At 41.2% G+C, this 21,255-nt stretch overlaps 1 long non-coding RNA gene across 1 annotated transcript in view; it reads left to right on the forward strand.

Moving 5' to 3' along the window:
• Window positions 1–4,677: 4,677 nt before the first annotated feature.
• The window catches only part of LOC113027153 (uncharacterized), a 118,233-nt gene continuing 101,655 nt past the window's right edge, over window positions 4,678–21,255 (forward strand). The window contains exon 1 of the long non-coding RNA XR_003272992.1: window positions 4,678–4,796. This is a non-coding gene — a long non-coding RNA (uncharacterized LOC113027153). The remainder of the gene's footprint in view (window positions 4,797–21,255) is intronic.

The following is a 21,255-nucleotide window of genomic DNA, read 5'->3' on the forward strand; positions in this document are numbered from 1 at the left end:
GTCTGGGATCATTTTCTTTTGTGCTACTGAAAAGTTCACAAATCTCTGTTTTCTTTGTTATAATAGTCAAGGATGACATTAATGCTCGGAGTCCCTCATCAAAGTGCTCCGCATCTGTGTGAAAGACAATTGCAACATCTTGGTGCAGGAGTTCATGGTGAGTGTTTTATGAGTAGATTGTGGATTTGCAACCTTTAAAAATGCATTTAGTTATCCACTTGATCCTCATTGGACTGGTTAGGACCAGTAGTCCTCTTTAATAATTTGAAGTTCACATGAGGCCTGGTAGTGAACTCGGCCGCCGGCCCTTGAGGCCCCACCCCCACCCCTGTATTAGGGGTCACATCAGTGTGAAAAAACTTTAAATTTGTCATTCTAATGAACAAAGGAAAATCCCCCCAATATTTACATTAGCTTTTGTTTGAAAAAAAAAAAAAAAAAAAAAGACCAACTGACCAACAGCTAACCAAATTGTGGGGCTGAAAGTCTAAATTCTAACATCTTCTGAGTGACATAGCCTGGATTTCTGATGGGCCGGTGTCTTTCTAACAAAAACTAATGTAAAGCATTTGAAATTATTATGTTTTTCACCCTCTCTTAGAAACTCTGTTAGACCATGAATGGCAGCATGGCAGGCCACTCTTTGGCTATAGCTATTTACTATGTTGCTTGCATTGGTTTAAATTACTCTAACATTAGAACTGGTAGATTCAAAAGAGATGAGTTTAAAAAGGAATCTTAAAGAAATGTTTTGTGTTTAACCAGGACTTGACTGAGGCCACTGCACAGATTGCGAAAACCACAATGAACATCTGTCTCCAGAGATGCGCCAGGCAATGACTTTTCTGATGTTGTTCTTCAAGATCTGGATAACGTGACCTTTGCAGTAGCCATGCTGTTTGGACCTTTTTTATTCCTTCAACATGAGTTACCCATCACAACTCTGCTACACTTTTGAGGTGATTCAATGGGTGGTAATGGAGTTGGATGCAACTCAGCTCTCAAGAAAAGCTCACAACTAAGACAAAACTGCTCCTGCAACGAAGCTCACTGTTATGCATGCAAGGTGATCAGCTCTAGGTGAGAGGACATTTAAATCTCACACTTGTTCTGCTGCATTTTTGAAGCTCAATTCCAGGAACGGATCGCAGGGTTCATTTTTATATACTCTGCAACTGCCATGAGGACGAGCTGTTTTTTGTTGTTGTTTGTTTTTCCTTTTGCTCTGTACAAGTTCTGTTTGTCTGTTTGGCAGCATTTTTAAATTTCTCTTTGTATTTTTTCTTTCTTTTACTAGTGAAGAGATGTAGCGTGAACAGTTATACAGTCTAAATATCCCATATGGGTCGTGTGAAATGGTATTTTCAGTTTCATTCAGTTGAAGTAAAGAACGTTGAATATTTCTAAGTGTGCTGTTTTGAACCAAGATGTCACAGTATGATCAGTGCCGTAATTTTTGACAGTCACTGTATCAATGTTATTTTTGCGTCTCTTGAATAAAGTTTTTGACCTGCAAGTGCTAATTTCTTTAGTTATTGGGGTAAAATGGGTAGTGTTAATAGGAAGGTGTTTGCCAATTCAGTAACCTAATTTAATGTTAATGGAAACTAACATTACCTCAAATTGTTTAGTTATAATTGTTGTTTAACTGAATCTTGATGTCAGAGGCCTTAAATAGAATGTTTTGTATTGTTCTTTCCCAACATTTTTCAAAAGAAACAGTCTAATTTCTTTGCTGCGATTGATTCCAGAGAACACGGAAGAACTGACATTATTTAACTGTTGATTTATATAGATTCAGTGGAGGAGTAATGTCAGTTTAATTCTTTACCTACTGCAGTGAAATTAGACATGTTGTTTTGAAAGGTTACTGGTGGATGCCAGCAACCATCTTGGAAGAGAACAATACAATCTGTTATAAGGCCTCCATTTGAAAATTGTGTATTTGATACTAGAATATAATAGCAAAATGTAATTTGAAGATAACATGTAGTATTTAAGTGACCAAGTAGTATTGGGTAAAAGTTATTGAATCGTGTTGGGATAACGTGAGAAAATTGTGAAGGATTAAAATATTCCAAGAGCTCAAATTACTTCATCAAAACATGTTTAAGTCACATTTTATCAACACAAATTGCAAAGGTTTATTGAACATGAATAAACTGTGTTAATTTAACTCAATTGTTTAAGTTGCTGCCAAAGCAAAACATCTGTGTGCAACAAATGTCCACCATTGAATTAAGTAAATCCAACAACATATTTTTTTCAGTGTAATATATGGTGAAGATAATGAAGGAATAGAAGCGATAGTTTAGTTTAGTTTAGTTTAGTTTAGTTTAGTTTAGTTTAGTTTAGTTTAGTTTAGTGGTCAAAATATTCAGTTTAGTAATACAAAATATGTATTTTATGTACTTTAAAATCATCGCTTCGTGATTTTATCCTAGCAGAAAAATGTTGTCGTGATAAACAGTTTACTTCCAACAGCGCAAACTTTTTTAGATGACAGACAATTTTATCAGTTTTACTGATCATTTCAAAAGAAATTCTAGTAAATTGCACAACTGGAACCTAAGATGACGCAGTTCTCTTATTACTGTGGCTGCGCTGAGCATCTTGTAAGCTAATGAAATATTTGTTTGTGATACACGGTTGGTGCACAAACAGCAGGACGTTGATGGCAGTGCCATAAGGTTCGAACCATGAAAATAACAGAAATGTTGCCAAGATATTCTTATTTTTATTTCTCTGTTTGAATGAACAAGCACTTTTTAACCCTCTGTAGAATGCTGTTGCCTTCAGGGAACACACAGCGTGTCTGCTTATTGCACTGTTCCTTAAATATTTTATTTGCCCATATATGGCTGGTAAATTGTGAATGGACTGGTTCTTTCTCTGGCCCTTTTCTACTCTACCTTAGCAATTAAAGCACTTTAACAACTTGCCTTATTCACTGGAGCAACAGCACCAACAACATGTGTAATTAAATACACACAGGGAAGATCGCTATTCAGTAAAATGCATGTTTGACCTTTGACCTAAGGGTTGGACAGTCCTTTCCAGAACCACATCTGCATGGGACACAACCATTTTCTTCACCTTATCAAGTTCAGAGTCACGGCCAACTTTATTTTTAAATCTGCTTAAGTGGAAAATCTATATTTTAAAAAATATACAGGCATATGCATGAACATGTGAAATGTATCCGAAGTGTATTTGTTTGTAAAATCATTCATTTCATTTATTTACTAAAATAACATTTTTGGTTCATTGCCTCGGGGCAACGTTTCCACTTTTGTCTACTTTTCTTAGGGCAGTAACACTAAAGCAGTGCTTCTAAACGCTGCCCCCTGCAACTACTTATTTTGGGTTTTTAGGTGCATCACACATGTAATAAATCACTTGTGAGGCTGTAATGTAAATAACTTATCTAATATTCTACGGTACATGACCCGGTCCATGATCCCCTCAATGCCATGAAGCTATCCTGCACCCTTTTCCTGTTTCCGCCTCCATACTCTGGAGATGGTGTCATTTGGCCATGTACAGCCTTCCTCTTCCTCCAAACATGGCAGATAGAGCTTGATTTTGTTTTCATGTGACCACAGCACTTTGTCCCAGTCATGCTTTGAATGATTAGATGCTCATTTCTAAACTTAAGACGGGCCGGTACATGTGCCTTTTAGAGCAGATGGGCCTCGGGGCTGCCATTACAGCGCAGTGTGTTATCAATGGTGTTTTTGGTGACTGCAGTCCCAGCTGCCTGCAGATCAATAGCAAGCTCCTCCATGAAGTTTTGGGCTAATCCACCACTATTCTCATGATCATCATAGCTTCATGCAGCAAGAAATGAAAGGAGCTCCAGACTGAGAGTGACTGATGGGTCATTTATATTTCTTGCAACAAAGTAGTAAAGGCACCAGTAGTTGTCACCTTGTCACCGAGCTTCTTTCCGATGGCTTTGTAGCCCATTCCAGCCTTGTGCAAGTCTGACCTCCTTTGACAGCTCTTTGGTGTTGCCCATGGTGGCTGAAATGAAGGTTGGAATGGAAGATACTGATTCTGAGCACAGTATTACAGTATTTCACTCATGCAAATAAATGTATAACTGTCATGTAATTTTTTTCTGGATTTTTGATATTCTGTCTCTCTCCATTAAAATAAAAACTACCATAATTAAAATAAATAAATAAATATTCATAATAAATACGGACATTTAATACCACACAGGGGTCGTCAATATCAACGGCTTAAAGAACTGAAGTGTGTATGTTCATATTTGTGAGCCTGGTTCTGCTGGAGGTTTCTTCCTGTTAAAAGGGAGTTTTTCTTTCCCGCTGTCGCCAGTGCTCATAGGGGGTCGTATGATTGTTGGGTGTTTCTCTGTATCTATTATTGTAGGTCTACCTTACAATATAAAGCACATTGTGGCGACTGTTGTTATGATTTGGCGCTGTGTAAATACAACTGAACTGAAATTAAAGCAAATATAAGTGGGCAATCTGCTGCGATCGCCTCCACGTTTCATATTAAACTTCACGTTTACAGCGTAGTGTTCTCGTTCGCCTCCTTGCCTGTGTTACATGAATGCAGCGAGTCCGGGAAACAAGTTTGACACTCGGCCCGGTGACCGAGGTTTGGGGCGTTGACTAAACTTTACTCAGACCAATCAGAGTGTCGGAATTCACGGTGAAACTTTGTAAACAACTTCTACACGCTGGTTTAAAGCTCGTCCGCCGTATTTACTACGAAACAGCGTGGTGGTGCTGCAGCCGAGAGACTCAAACGACTCAAAACAGGTGAGACGCAGTTATGTGTGTTACACGCTCGCCGTTTTTGTCTCCATTCTGTGTTTGTGTCTCGCGCACCGTGCGCGCGCCCCCACTGTTTGTATGCGTGCTGTCGTTACTCATAGTAGAGTGGGTGCAAAAACAGCTGTCATTTCACGCGACAAGTGGAGGAGAAATGCGCGCTGGGCGTTTGGAGACAGTCCAGAAAGACCAAATGTAACCGTTTTATGTGGACGCGTCGCCAGAGGTTGCTTCAATGTATCGAATGACGTCGCCACTATATGGTGAATTCCAGTCCTGAGTAGGAAACAGCTTGTAGCTGCTGCACGTCTCCATTGGATCGTTTCGGTGTAGTTTGAGCAAAGTGTGTCTGTTGCATCACCTAAAAGCATGATTAGCGAGACTTTTCATCAGTCGGTGGGATTTGAATTCAATTTTAGAGATTTCCTTAAAGAAGAGTGGGCCACTCTTGCTTCCCCTCTTCCTGTCGACATGTATGTGTGTGAGGCAGCGAGAGAGCGCTTGGTCCTGGCCGTTTAAATTGAACAATCCTTGATTTCTCGGAGTAATTTCAACGAGCAGGCTAATGATGGAGCACACTTCTGTAAAAAGCACTCAGCATTTGCCCGCCGCCTGAGTGAGACAGACCTGTTATTAGGCTGCTTCACAGCCTGTGAATGCGTCAGGTTGCTATAAGAGCAGGTATCAGAAGCTGCTTACTCAAAGCCTGCCTCAAATGTTTCAGAGGAAATTTGACTCTGCAGGACACGAGAAAGGAGTCACGCTGAGAAATGTTGAAAAAGCTCCTTATAATGTATGAAAAGCCATAAATCAGAGTCACGAGTCAAGTTACACCTGTTTCTCTAATTTCATTTAAATATGCGATTTTCTGCGTGTGTTTCACACTAAAATTTACAGACTCCAAGTTTAAACTCCGTTCTTGATCTGCGAGCTCCAGTGGCGAGAAGCAGTACTGCCTGCTGTGTTACTGTTAAGTGTGAACAGCCTGCTGTAGACTGCGGGAGACTCGGTTCAGAGCGGATGTGGGCACAGCTTTCGTTGTGGAACATCAACATCTGCATGCTCTGTGTTCCCTCAGCACGCCCACTGCAGCGAAGGAGGAGCCGAGACAGAAGGGGGAGGAAAAGTTTCCTGTCAGAGTGGCTGAGAAAGTGAATCAGGTTAAGTTTGGCAGGCAGTCAGACCTGGGGGGGGGGCTTCAATTTTAGACTTTTTCCGCTGTAACTTCTCTGGAAATGTGACGCATTTCATTTTGTGGTCTGTGAAGTTGATTTCTTGATGGTATCATGCTCATTCTTAGTACATTTCTGTTTTGAAGAAGTTCATCTCAGCTGTCTCCTAACAGCGTCCAAAGCTTAACAGTTGCTGCATTTACTTGTCTGCATGCGTCCTTTGCCTCTTTTTACGGGCAGTTTTTGGTTTGCTGATGTTGTTTTGGATAGAAAGCGACACCACGGTAGACAGGGTCAAATATAAACCCGAAGAGTAAACTTGTGGGTGTATTTTACTTGGAATTATTGAGTTGCTTACACTAAACTGGCAAAGTTACATGTTTAACAGAAACAGAACAGAGAGACGTGTTTTTCACAAGTCTTTTCCATATAATGAAGACTGTCCAAATATGCAGTTTCCCAACGTTAATTTGGAAAATTTCCAAATGCTGCCACCAGTTTCCAAAGATTATGTAATTGTGAAATTGTGCAACTAATAAAGGCATTATTTTACTCTTTAAAGTTACACAAGAAAATCAGCCCACATGTGTTAGTTTGATTGTTGTCGTCTGGCTGCCTCAGTTCACACAAGCTGTGTGTCAGCTACCTGTTACCACTGAAACTGATTCGGTAGATCTCAGGGAAATTCTGTGAAATTACCCATCATCTTATCTGGCCCTCAAACAGAATCAAATAATTAAAGTTGAGAAATGATCCCCGCAGTTTCACAATTGCATCGCTTTGTTTCTAACGTTTTTAGAGTGAGCAGGCCGTGTCATCACGTAAAAACTCCACCTATGTCCCAGTTTGTTCTGTTTTGCACGTGACGTATCAGCTGCTGGTAAGTGTGTGGGTTTTATAACAGCTGGACTCACAAGGCGCACTGTGGTTTTGTTGCATTTGCATGTCAGTTAAAAACAGAAATACTCTGAGGAAATACGAGTTTGTTTGTTTTTTACGTTTGATAGCATTCACCGCAACATTTGATTTATAATAAAAGCTTTATCGCTGTTGGAGTGCCCTTTAAAACTATTGTTGCTCATGACCTCAAGCAGCGATCAGACTGTTGAAGGGGAAATGAGAATTGTTTGTTTTCAGGTTGGGCTGTTAACCGCCCTGACAGTACATGAAGCACGCTGACGTCATCGTTTCCCATCACAGCACCTAAACACAAACAAATGTCAGCTGTGACTTACAGACCGCAGTGTTTTGGTGGTTAGATTGCTTTGAATACACAATGTGCCGACCCCCGACGTAGGTTAGACGAAGATAACGATCGTATGTGTTGACTCGGTGCCGATGTTACATATAGAGAAGAAAAAAGAGGCAACACAAACACAAAGGGTAAAAGGATAATAGAGAACCATATAATAACATTCTGCATTATGTATCAGTTATTTTTGGCTAGTTAACGAGTGAGTGTGAGCGACGAAGAAGCTGCTTCCTGCAAAATACTGTTGTGGTGATACGCATCAGTAATGAAGTTGTTGACGTCATTTTGGAGTTTCACCTTGAGTAAAAAGTTGCTCTTCTGGGAAGTCACTGTCATGGTTCTTGTAATATCACAGATGATGTCGATATCAGCTGCTTTGGTAAAGCGGCTGATCTCTTGTGTGTATTTCTCAGAAAACAGTACTTTGCCAAACTAAACGGCTTGTTGGTGTTTCGTGATGCTGCTCGATGTCGGCCTGTGAGAAACAAAGACGAGTAGAAACGACGAGTCGGTGTGAGAAGAAGTTTCTTTAAGCGAAGATTGCTGGCATGTTTTCAGTGGAGCAGGAGGAGGAAGAGGAGGCAGAGCGCGGTTGGATTGTGTCTTCCGATGTGTCTACTACACAACTGGACTGGGATCTCTGAGATTTAACATCTGCTCTGCAGGAAAGAACATCTCGCTGATGCTGATTATTCCAGCTCACATCCTGTAGGGATGCAGTTACATGAGTTACACTTTAAAGTAGGGCTGGGCGATATATCGAGTTTTAAAAAAAATATCGATATATTTTCATACGAGATATAAGATGTGACAATATCGTTTATATCGATATAGTCTATGTTACGTTATAATTATACTTGTGGAGCCGCAGGTTTGCCTCTCTTTCGTCCACTTTTGTCTCTACGTAACGTTACTCGGCCTCGCCTCTCCTTCACTGAACACAACTCCCCCTCCCCCATAGCTTCACCTGCAGGCAATGACAAGATGAAAGCGGAAAATCTCCGTTAGCGAGTTACCGCGGATCGCCCCGTGCGTGGGGCTGGACGGCGTCAACGTGTTAGCGAGTTAACCACGCTAACGACATGCAGCCCGGAGGAGCTGCACGGCCTAAAATCCTTTCATTTTCTCAAAAATCGACAGCGCGCCTTATGTATGAATTCTGGTTGTGCTTACTGACCGCGAACCGATTTTATGTGATACACAGCGCTCAGCAATCTGTCAAAAAATGTTTTAATATGACCGCTTGATGGATTGTCTGAGGATTACGCCTACCGAGGAGGAGCCTCGCGGAGTGATACGTACTGTGCTTCAACGTAATATTACCGTACTGTGTGTGTATAAGGACCACAAATGGCACCTGTTCAGAGACGTGGTGCAGCTGTGAAATCTGTCTCTTTGTTATTATGCTCAGCGTCTATTAGTTTACATTTTGACTGCACAATTGTGAGCTTTTTGTTATGCACAAAAACAACATTGTTTTCTTTTATTTATGGACCATGATTATTTAATAAATGCTGATAATTTATTTTTGAGTAATTTCTTCATGTACATCTACGCTGTATGTAAATAAAAGTGCCCGTGTGACATCTGGGACACAGTGTGACTAAGAACTCTCTTTTTGTTCTTAACTTATGGCTTTAAAAATAAATATCGAGATATATATCTTATATCGCCATCCAGGTAAAAAATATCGAGATATGAATTTTGGGTCATATCGCCCAGCCCTACTTTAAAACGTTCACGCCAAATGAACTATTGACTTGTTTAAGTTGCTGTCATTTTCTGCTCCGTGGGTAGTTTTGGCTGTCAATGAAACATCTTGGTTTTGTTTGTTTATTTGGTTTTTGTTTGTTTGTTTCTACACCTTAAAGTGGCAGCATCACAAAAAAACCATTTATACTTGTGTTAAGGGTTTATTTATTGATGTCTAATTAAACTGCTGTTGCAATAATACTGGTGTGTTTTACTCGTTAAAAGGGGAACACAAAGTACAGCTTGGGCTATTAATAAACCTCAATGCAGTGCAGCTTTCTGCTGCATATTTTTAGACACTGTATTTGTTTGCTGTACTTCACAGCTGTGCATTATTGATGCACAATCTTTGTCTTTGCCTGATTTCTAAGGTCACTACAGCTGTTGTAGGGTGTGTCTTGTTGTTTGATAGGTATGTCAGCTGTTGACATTGCAATGTTTTGGTGTTGCAAACTCCCCTGAGAGTCTACGTCAAGACATGTCGGTGCATTTCCCAGAGGTACGCTTTTTTTTTTTTTTTTTTTTTTTTTTTTAAGCAGCACAGTGTACCACTTTGCTCAAATGGGGCTTTTTTTTTCTTCTGTGAAGATGAGTTTGCATCTTCACATCCGGTGTGGTTCATATAAAAAAAGCGAAGTTAAATCAAACTAAATGAAGTGTTCTGTGAAAAACAAAGAACACGAGTTGGTATTGTAAAGGGAGAACAGGAGAAAGTTATTTATGTCCTACATTAAAAAAATCAAGGGTAGAAATGACTGATGTCTTCTGGTATGAGTAATGTTTTGTCGTGTATCTCATAGAAAGAGCAGATTTCAGTTGCCTGTGCGATATTTCACTCATGCTTTATGATCATCTTTGAGTGTGGGAACAGTTGTTACTTTCAATCTGATTGCTGAAAAAGCCGTGTTAGACGAAGCTTCTCATCTGAGCTCTTTGCATTTTTATTCTTCATCCAGTTGTTTACTGACTTTGTTGAAAGAGCGTAATTAATGCAGCAACTATGGGCTTTTTCACATTTGTTCATAAGTGGTCGAACTCCGACCTCTAGTGGTGTCAAAGTTACCCACATGCAACATTTACATGACGCAGTGAGATACAGTGTATGGAATGCCAGGACTGCCATAATGAATTAATTAAATACACCATTAAATAATTAATTAAATGTGGCAATAATGAATTTATTAAAATGCGAAATAATTAAAACGCTGATCGAGTCAAAACCATTGCTTTGGCCTGGTGGCCATTGTTTCTAGCACACAACAACCAGCATGTGGAAGCGAACAGAACTGAACTTTGAAAAACCGTTTGTGCGTCACCAAATACCGTTTTAATATTTTTTAGCCGAGAATGTAGTGGTTTAATTTTCATGTGTCTGGTCGGTTTGTCAAGATACAGCCTCTTTGCAAAAGTGCTTCGATGATGTCGGAGATGTCTGCCCAGTCTCACGGCAAAGCGTGGGATAGACCTGCTCGCCTCGCAAGCAATCGAGCTGTTATTGCCACTGACAAAGCGCAGGCCTGGTACACAGCTGTAATAACGCCCGCTGACTTCTTTTACTGAGGTTATATTTATCAGGGATTTATTTCCCGATGTTCTTATGTGTCCTACGTGTTTCAGCCACCAATTCTGAATTATAAACATGTTTAAGGAGGAGAGAGAGCAAATAAATCTGTCTAACATCTGATCTTTGGGTTTTTGTTCAGTAATCAGCGTGACCTGTGTATAAACACATAAAAGAGATAACGTTGGTGTTTCCGTCATGTAGTAACTGCTGGCTTTAACTGTACAAAGGTTGTTCGACACTATGAAACACATACAGACTTCATGATGTTCGGCTAATATTTTTATTGTGAATATTAATCATGAGGGTAAACGGCCCTGTACACCACGCAGCGAGGTCAGCATGTCCACGATATCTTCAGCTCTCTGAGTTAACTCAGAGTTTCCCAGCTGACTAATCTAACGGTTATCTACGAATATGTCACGGCTCATATCAGTATGATTTTACAGAAAATCATCCGTATTACTGCCAACTATTCCAGAGACGTGAAAATCTACAGCATAAAGAACAAAAACATATAGCAGTCTAACAACACTGTAGCAGAGATGAACCGTCAGTTTGTCCAGATCAAAGTGGAATGAAAGTGATTGGTTGAACAGGTGTGATCTGTGTTTTCTGCATTTTCATCAGTGTAAGAGACTCAGCAGCAGATTAGAATAACAGTTATACATTTAATGAATCACCAAATGAATCCACGCAAGAAACGAGCAAACCTGTTCGGACAGTTTGAGTTTGTGTTCCCTCAGCTGCAGACTCGCTGCTGCTTAAATGTTTGAGAGGAAGATTAGATATAAACAAACGTCAAACATAGACTCAGTCTGCTTTCACATTTGATATGAGGCCAGCACGTATAGTGGCTGTGTCCTGTTTTAAGATCATACGTGTAAAATTGTTGTCTGACCTCCGTCGATCCAGCCGCTCAGAGTCCGTGGTTACCATGGTTACTGCATAAGCAGCTATAATGTTAACAGCTGGCACTGAGGAAACCTCCCGGCAGCATGGGTGTTTATGTTTTTCATTGCAAAAGAACTGTCTGAATGGTCAACTGAAGTTAACTTGGATAAATTATAGTTAAGGAGTATCACAGATAACGCCTACGTGAGCTGTGCGACTGTTCACCACTACACTGAAATCAGCAGGCTATTACTGAAATACACGTGCTATATCATAAACTATGATATAAACAGGGAGGTCCTATTAACATGTTTAGTTTTACAGGACACCTTCCTGCCTTTAGTCTTCTTCATGAGCAGTATTAGTTTTCTTCTAACATCCAGAAGTCTGCACCATGTGTTTCATAGTTTGTAACAAGCCTTTGACAGGTAAACATAACATGACCGAAAAAGCAAAAAAAAAATAAATCACAAATTGTATGTTAACCTTGTTTATTTTTAGTTAAGTAAACTCTAAAATTTCTAACAGACAGCTGGTGCTTAGAATACAGTTGAATAACTATTAAAAAACAGATGATATAATATTTCTGTCCAGGTTGCAGACTTCATGATGAGCATGCTGTTGCAAACTCTGCTCCTCTCGGTGGAAATGCGCCTTCTCTTTCCTCTTTGTATAAAAACATTTTAAAAGTCAGTTTAATCTCAAAATTCACTGTTAAATCCAAAACACACCAGATAAAGAAAAGCGAACGGTTCAGTCTAACACATGTGCCAGTGAACACTATATTTACTTATCTTGTGCAGAAAAATGCGCTGACATTGCGTTATATCGAGCACCGGCTGCCCAGTTAAACTGTGACTATCACCAGGTCACGTGGGCGTGTTTCTTGAATTAGCAGCAGGTGTTAAACAGCTGACAGATGAGGAGGAGGATGCATGCAGGTAAACTGAGGGTCTGCTGAGCTGATCGCTGGTGTCCTGAGAAACAACTCAGCTCGTTCTTTATGTTACAGAAGCACAGAGACACAAGACCAGGTGGAAAGAGACGATCGTTCGGTGAAAATGAGAATCTGCGAATGCAACATGTGGAACACGGAGAGTGGAATATGTAAACAAACTGTTTAACTTAACCCCCCCGTTAACCTGGAACACCAGGGCTGTGAGCTTGCTGCACTCTGTCAGCTGACTGTTAGCGGAGCTAGTGACATCTCCGAAAACATCGGAGCACTTTTGCAAACATGTTCTATTTTGACAACCTGACCAGACGTGAAGATTACGCCACTACATTCGCAGCTAAAACACTATTAAAAGTGTAGTTGGTGACAAAAAAACGGGGTATTCTAAAACTGTACACCACCACCATTGCTGCCTGTTCATTCTGGGATACCTGGCTGCCCCAAGTCCACACAAGCAATCGATTATCTAGGATCGACCTGTCTTGACTTACTTTGCGGGCAACCAATCAAATGTTAGATTTGACCCCGCCCACTTAGTTTGATGGGTGAGGCTGACAGATAAAATTATTTCAAGGAGAGAGATGAAGGGGACAAAAGTGCCAAAATGAATTAAATAAATAAATCATTAAATAATGAATTAAAACTGTCAATAATTATTTAAATGTGTTATTAATTAATTAAATATGTCAATAATTAATTAATTACATGTGTCACAAATATTTATGTAATTAATTATTTCCAATTGTAATTAATTATTGACACAATTAATTAATTAATTATTTAATGGTGTATTTAATTAATTCATTATGGCAGTCCTGGCGTTCCATACAGGTGACACACCGTTACTTAGTGCAGTTGTAATGTGCGTTTAGGAACTGGCGTCACAGCAGTCTGGCTGCACGCAGAGGGCGTCGTTATGCGCACAACAACTTTCTAAATTACAAATATCAATTATTCTGACATTTAAAGGTTGGATTTCAAGCACTTATTTAACCTCAAGTACTTCTCAAGAATGTGAAATCGCCGCTAACAACACCTGCAATTATTTTTATACTGAGCAATTATTTCATGTATTGAATTATTAGCAATTACACGGCACTGCTGGTCGTGGTTTTTGTTTTTTGTAATGTTATTTTATTTATGGAAAAATTAACCTGCCTTTAATTGTACACTTATTAACATGTACTTAACTTTAAAATACCACATAGTTAGTATATTTAACTAATGTCAAGCAAACATTTTCAAATGTGATTCCTATTGTAGAGTGAAATATCTCCCAGTCTTCTGCTTTAATGGGTTAAATACAGAGTGACAAAAATGCAGTGAAGATTTTCTCCATTCAGTTTTGATCCACAGCGTTAGGTGAAGTTCATTTTATGAACGTTCAGATCCACATGCTGTACACGTAGGCTGTCAGCGCTAGATGTTCACCCATAGTGCTCCAAGTAATCACGGCTGCTATTCTTATATTGTACCTCTAGATGGCAGAATAGTCATGCTGATGTGCTTTAAAAATACACTGTAAGAATCTCTACTCACTCCCTGAGACAGTGTTTTACATGACAGAGCATCAGTCAGCTTAAGTTATAGGATTCAAATTGAGATTTTATTGTTTTTAAACTGCAAAAAACACACAGAAAACCATTTGTATCACGTTTAGGGCTGCGTACTGTTTGGAATATCTACCTAGAAGTGCTTTATGCTTGCTTGGCTCAGTTGTTGTAGTTACTCTGAGAAATCGAATATTTTTTTTTAAATGAAAAACACGAAGTGTGAGCCAGTCAGTCCGAACGAGTAAACTAAGTAGCCATTAAGAACCGAAGAATCAATAAAGTCTAAGATGCAGAAAAATAAGTAAACAATAATAAATGTGTAATAAATATTAATAAATGTGTAGTGATCTTATCTAGTTAAACTAATCCTCACAATAGACATTGATCACTCACTTCCTGGACTTTCCTGGATTTTTTTTTTTTAAATTTTCATTATCCAGTCTGCCATCCACCCATCCTTCAATCCACCCATCCATCCATCCAGGATTGATCCAGGAGGTGACCAAGACTGCCACAGATCCAAAGTGAATCCAAAGTCCCATCATGTTGAGTGCAGCCCGCTAACATAGCATTAACAACAGAATTCAGCATGTTAGGGATGTGAAAAGGTGCAACTGAGGGCAGACAAATAACTAACGAGCTCGCTCCGTCTGTAGAAGTCGAGCTACATGACCTTCTGTTGGCCCTGTGATCCCAAAGCCTGACCTCAAGTTGGAAGTTTATACTAGAAGGAAACCAATCTGGACGACGTTCCGCATAGAGGATGGATGTGGATTAGAGGAGAATGTTCTGTGTGTGTGGAGGGGGGCGGGGGGTCTGCTTGTTCGGGAGAAGGAAGGATATAGTGTTTTATATCTGCACACAGGGTGAAACCCCCACAGTGAAAAGAACTGAGCCATATTGTTGCCTCGTGTTATTCCTTCATTCTGAATCTCCTTGTGTAATGCGTTAGATGGCTCAGGGTGATGGGAGTCATTTACAGGTTAGTGGCTGCGTGGATGTGTGTATTAACATTTTTGTGGTATATTTTAATTTAAAGAAAACTTCCCTTGATGAAGACTTCCCAGTCAAAGGTGTGCTTTGTGAAATTCTGGCAACAACAAGGATGGACTCTGGTATGAACTGTAGGATCAGGCTGATTGTGAGCGTTCACGGGGAAACTTGAATGGAATCAGAGCTGTGTCGATCGCATGCATCGCTTTGTGTTCAGCTTACATCTGTGACGCACACTCATCGAGACGCTGCACGTGCAAGGTCGGTCCAGTAGGTGGGCTTACAGTACGGAAAACAAGCTGAAGTTCCCAGGCTTCAGTGTTTTGCTGGACTAGCTGAGGAGGCCTCTTACTTGGCTCAGTCCACCTTCGGGTCCCTCCTGGCTCCGGCCTCTGTAGATTTAGACATTGTGGGTTATTTTTAACCTCTTGGCCAAGCTTTAAACTGTGAAGGGGAATAATGGGTGTCTAAAAAAACCGTTGACGTTGTTGCACGGGAACGTGTCCATCAGCTTTTCTTTTGTTTAGTACAGCAGATGTGCCTGTATAGTGCAGTGGTTAACACATTCCCATGACAAGGGTAAGGTCACTGGTTTAATGGCTGGAGACATCAGGAAGGGCATCGGGCTCTGTGCAGTCAACAATGCAACACTGACCCCTTGTGACAAAGGAGCAGCTTTTTACAACAGATACTTGCTGTATGTTTGACCTGTAGTTGTCTTTACATGCACGTAACAACAAGTATGAAGAAATCTATCATAGGAATTGTTATAAATGTGGCAACACAATCTAAAGCAATGCTGTAATATCAAATGAGCTCAACACAACAACCCAGTTGTGCAGTGTGTTGTCCTTCTATGTGGGGGGCCAATTTGAACCTTTTTGACAGACCTCACAGTATTGAAGAAATTGCCCTTTCTCCTTGGGGGCAGTTGGTCTTTCCTCCTAACTTGTCACATGAAGATAAATGACTTAATTTGCAAAGGCATGTGGCCCTAATCTGCTTAATTAGAACAAATAAATCCACCAGATTGGTTAAAGGTCACGGCAGAATTTACACAAACTGGCGTATCAGATCAATCTAGCTGATTAATTGCCGGTTGTTTGCCTGCTGTGCCTTTGTCGGTGAAGTCGGTGGTTTGTTGGACGCTGATCTCGTTCTGTGCGTGCGAGTTTGTGGCCCTGTGTTTAAGTGTCATCGGCACTAGATTTGATCACTCACGTCTGAGCTGTTTGTGGCTTCGTCTACACGTGTGAAACCATTAATGAGACCGTGATAATATTACACTTTACATTCCATCCAGGAGTTTGAAACTTGAGCTGCTAAATCTACCAATCAGTTGTGCTGTATTATTATAGAAAAGGATTGTTTGCTGTTACTTTAATAGAGTTACGACTGCATTTGTTGCTCAATGTCAGCTCAGCCCAGGCTCCGCAGTCTGGGCTGAATAAGCTGTTATGACAAAGGATTTAATGGGAAACATTTGTTTGAATGCTAAAAATTTGGGATTTTTACAGATAAAGTCTTTCGCCAGATTTTGCATTACAACAGATGCGGTTTTCGAGTGCTGTTGTTGGTGTCACTGACAGTTCTGCCCATCTGCTCCCAAATGATCCAGCACATTCACCTGGTTGAGCAACAGTACCACCCGGCCATTAGGTACCATCAGACTGCCGGTCGTCATGTTGGGCTGCGAAAGCAGGAACCAGAGCCTGCGCCTCACCGCGTTCTCCAGTCTAAACAGTCGCAGTCCCCTTCATGCTGTGTCTAGTTCTACTAATTCTGGGACCATTTACCAAAAGTTGGGCAGAGGTCAGCAAAGCTTTGTGCATCCTTGTGTCTGTGCATGTATGCATGGTGTATGAAGTCAAGAGTGAGGATAAGGAGAAACAGGAGCATGTGGTAGACACATTGGGGTAGTGGAGGGGGTACCCTAATAGGCCCCAGAAGTTCCCCAAGCAGCACCCAACACAGAGGAACAACTATGGCCTTTGTTGGTCACCCCGTGGATCTCACACACAGTTAATATAGACTTTTCCCACTGACTCTGCCAAGAGTCTGAAGTCATTTAATGAAGTGGCGGCTGAGTTTAGAAGGAGCCAGTGTGCTCGCTGCTTGCACTGACAGAATGGAAAATGTCTGTGTTATGCAGCGAACAGCAAGTGACAAGAGGAGTGTGTTTTAATACCTCTCTCCCTCTCTCTCTCTCTGCACACACACACAGATTAAGAAGACGAGCCTGCATGTGCACATTAAAGCCTCGTCAGGAGAGACACAGTGATTGTACATATTCGCGCAGGGATACGTCGTCTGGTTTGTGATCGGCTGCGCTTCGGTCTAACGACATGAAAAGTTTCTCCTAAACTCTCAGCGTTCGGTCTCTGCTTAAACGTGTTGAGACTGAATGTGGTAAATAAAAACTGTCGCGGCCTAAAGCGAGCACTTCTCGTATCGCTCGTATACTTGCCTAATTGTTTCACGGAGCCTTTGGAGCTATCTCATTGTTCGGGTCATCTATTGTAGTTAAACCTCACCTTTCTCGCCCATTTTCACGGCTGTCTGTTTATCCGCTCAGCTGTGAATGGACAGTATCTCTGTATGTATTTGGTCACACTTCTTTTCAGCTCCCTGTCTTTTCATCTAGCTATGAGCAGATTGCAGTCTGTTTTGCTGTCCCATTGTGCAGCTGTCAGTTATTTCCAAACACTCAAGTGTCATTTGCCTCAGATTCCATCCCTTTCATTTCTCACTTCTTTTCTATGGCTCCACCAGCGTACATCTCATTGAGTGGGCATCAGCAGGCATATTCATTCTCCTCCATTTCTAAAAGCACATTGCTTTTTCATAGCAGCCATAAGCCTCCTTTTTAAATCCACAGACAATGTGTTTTTGTCCATCCTCCTCTATCCTTTTCAGGGGAGAGTGCAGGGATTCTCCCTCTTTCTCTCTTACTCTCTCTCGCTCTCTCTCTCTTTCCGAGGGCATCTGGGCGGACCCCGAGTACGGCGCTCCTCTTCGAGCTCGATTGTCTGTCTGTAATGAGCCGTGATGAAATATAACAGACTGAAATGTAATAATTCACGCGGGCCTCGATGAGGAGCACGTGGCTAGCGGTCGGCTCGGGCTGCGACGGCCTCCTCCTCGGCTCCCGCAACAATGCCGCGGTACTGCCAGCACCGCTCGCCCCGCTCTGGTCCAGTGATCTTGTTGTGCCGTTCTCTCGCCGTTGCCTCGCTTCTATTCAGAGTCACTTAACGTTGGAGGCTGTCTGTGATCACTGGCGTGCCAGTGCATCTCTTTGGGAAACAAGGCAAACTGTCTCCTTTGAATTCCTTCATTCTTTACTCCTCACCTCTCGCTTTATATGTTTGGGTTCTTGCCAGGCTTCTGACCCGCAGCTGAGTTTGTGGAGGAGGCCTAAAAGCATCGGCCCCTCGATGCCGCCTGATCTTCCGTCTGCGTTTTTGGTTTTCCTGAATGCTTCTGTCATTTCTTGCAGTTGTGCTGGGAATGCAAGCATCTTGTTTAGTTATGCAGTCGGCTCAGTTCTTCGTCAGTAACCTGCTGCTTTATATTCATGCAGCGCTACTAAACTTTAGATTTTTTTCCCCATTATGCAGAATTATTGGGGGGATCGATAGCTCGAGCAAAACACTAATGTAGTATCTTACTCAAGGTTGCTTTGAGGTCGTCTGGAGCTAGAGCAGGGCGCTATGGCCAAAAATATTTATCACAATATACATTTGAAAATTTGCGATAACGATATAACTGACGATATAATTGACGTGAGACAAAACACTTTACAACTCCTCAACTTTATTAGTGCAAAAAACCCATCAATGTATTTTCACTTAAACAAGCAGCTGTTTTTTATGTGCATTAATGTTATATAAAAATGTAACAGTGCAAATGCAAATTCCTCGCTGACAGTTTAACCAAAAGGCATTTCCAGTGGAAACTGGCCGACACATCCTCAGCATAACCATGTATAATATCCACAAAACTTAAAAAGAGCTTATACACACACAATACAGTAATATTATGTTGAAGCACAGTACGTATCACTCCGCGAGGCTCCGCCTACGATAGCCGTAATGCTCCCACAATGCATCAAGCGGTGCGGCTTCGTAGCAAAGTCGCACTGAAACATTTGACAGATTTTCGAGCGCCGTGTACATAAAATCATTTCGAGGTCAGTAAACACAACCAGAGTTCATACATAAGGCACACGGGATTATAAGGGGCTCTGTCGACTTTCAGAAAAATCAAAGGATTGATTTTAAGTGCGCCGTATTTTCCAAACAACACGGTAATAACGACGGCCCGCTAGCATGCTCTACCAAAAATAGTGCTTTGTTGTGTATCTGACGGACGAAAGCTAAACCAGTTCCACACCAGTGAAGCTGCAGCATTTTTACAAACCAGTTCTGGTTCATCGTTTCATTCAACGATCCGCTTTCGCCCTTCTCATTCTCCGTCACCGCCATGTGCGTATGAAAACAAAGGCACTGCACATTTTACCCATATTCTATCACAATATTTCATTTTCTTATCGTTGCCCAAAATTATACCGGTGTTACCGTGAACGGTATGATATGGCCCAGCCCTATCTGGAGCCACTTCCTTTGCCTTTGATTTTGTCTTTGGTGGCACGCCTTTTATGGCATTGTGACTCCAATTTATGCACTTCCTCCAATTGCAAGGTACTCTCTGCTTGCAAAGTCTCCTAGCGATCGTACAAATCTACTACTTGAGAAGTCAGCAGCCTCCCTGCCACACCTTCGTATTCATCAACTTTCCTAAAGGAACTCTAAGAATTTACAATTAGAGGTGAGAAACTTGTGAGAGATACACAATTGAGTACTGGATAACAGCACTGTACTACATATTAAGTCAAGCTTGCTTTGAAGGCTGCCTGTTTCCTTTGAGAGTTGTGCTTTCCTATGACAAATTATGCGGTGTGGACGTCGGCGGTGGAAGAAGGCAGTGTAGACGAGGAAGGCAAAGGGACTGAACAGAGACTCAATTGATGCTCCTGACCAGCAGCTCGGGGTTTTGACGCAGTGTGTGGATTTGTGTCTGTCTGTGTGTGTCTGCGCTCCAGTATACTGCATAGACTCTTATGAGCATGTTGGCCATCTTAAATATTACTTTGCTCATTTGAAGGCAAAAAAAAAAGACAATAGCATCATGGAAAATATATTAATATTAGTGACTCTTCATTGGCTCCCTGTTAAATCTAGAATTCAAAATCCTGCTCCTCACATACAAGGTCTTAAATAATCAGGCCCCATCTTATCTTAATGACCTTGTAGTACCATATCACCCTATTAGAGCACTTCGCTCTCGCTCTGCAGGCCTACTTGTTGTTCCTAGAGTATTTAAAAGTAGAATGGGAGGCAGAGCCTCCTGAATGACCCCTTAGTTATGCTGCAATAGACGTGGGCTGCTGGGGGATTCCCATGATGCATTGGGTGTTTCTTCTCACTATGTGTTAACAGACCTCTCTGCATTGAATCATATCTGTTATTAACCTCCGTCTCTCTTCCACAGCATGTCTTTATCCTGTCTTCCTTCTCTCCCCCCAACCAATCACAGCAGATGGCCCCGCCCCTCCCTGAGCCTGGTTCTGCCGGAGGTTTCTTCCTGTTAAAAGGGAGTTTTTCCTTCCCACTGTCACCAAAGTGCTGCTCATAGGGGCTCATGTGATTGTTGGGTTCTTCTCTGTATGTATTATTGTAGGGTCGACCTTACAATATAAAGCACCTTGAGGCGACTGTTGTTGTGATTTGGCGCTGTGTAAATAAAATTGAATTGAATTGATTCACCAAATCGAGTTACCCTGATCCTCCCTTGATCTGATGACGGGAGATGTATTCATGTTGTTTACATATTCCAACATCACACACCTGTAACATACAAGTTAATTACCGTCTTTAGTAGATAAATCATGTCTCGTTTTCTCTCTGGGTGTCTAATAATGTGCACGCTGAGTGGAGGAGAAGGCTTAAAAAGTCAGATTTACCACTAAATCGCTTTCTTTCTAGCTTATTTTGGTACCTATAGGAAACTCATAAGAGTTTCTTAATATTCTACCAAAGTAAACCCACCAACCATGTGACCTGGTTTGGATGATATTGTTTGCCTGAAGTTTTCCGAGTCTCTTCATAACTAGGCAAAAGCACCGCAATACTCTCAACAGATGTACTACTACAAGTCAGAGAAATATTGTGCAAATTTGATTGCGAGCTGTCGCTTATGTTTGCGTGGAGTTTTATTTATTTTATTTTTTTTGTATACTTTACTGATCCCTTT

Source organism: Astatotilapia calliptera, chromosome 7 (genome assembly GCF_900246225.1).
Source record: "Astatotilapia calliptera chromosome 7, fAstCal1.2, whole genome shotgun sequence".
NCBI lineage: Eukaryota > Metazoa > Chordata > Actinopteri > Cichliformes > Cichlidae > Astatotilapia > Astatotilapia calliptera.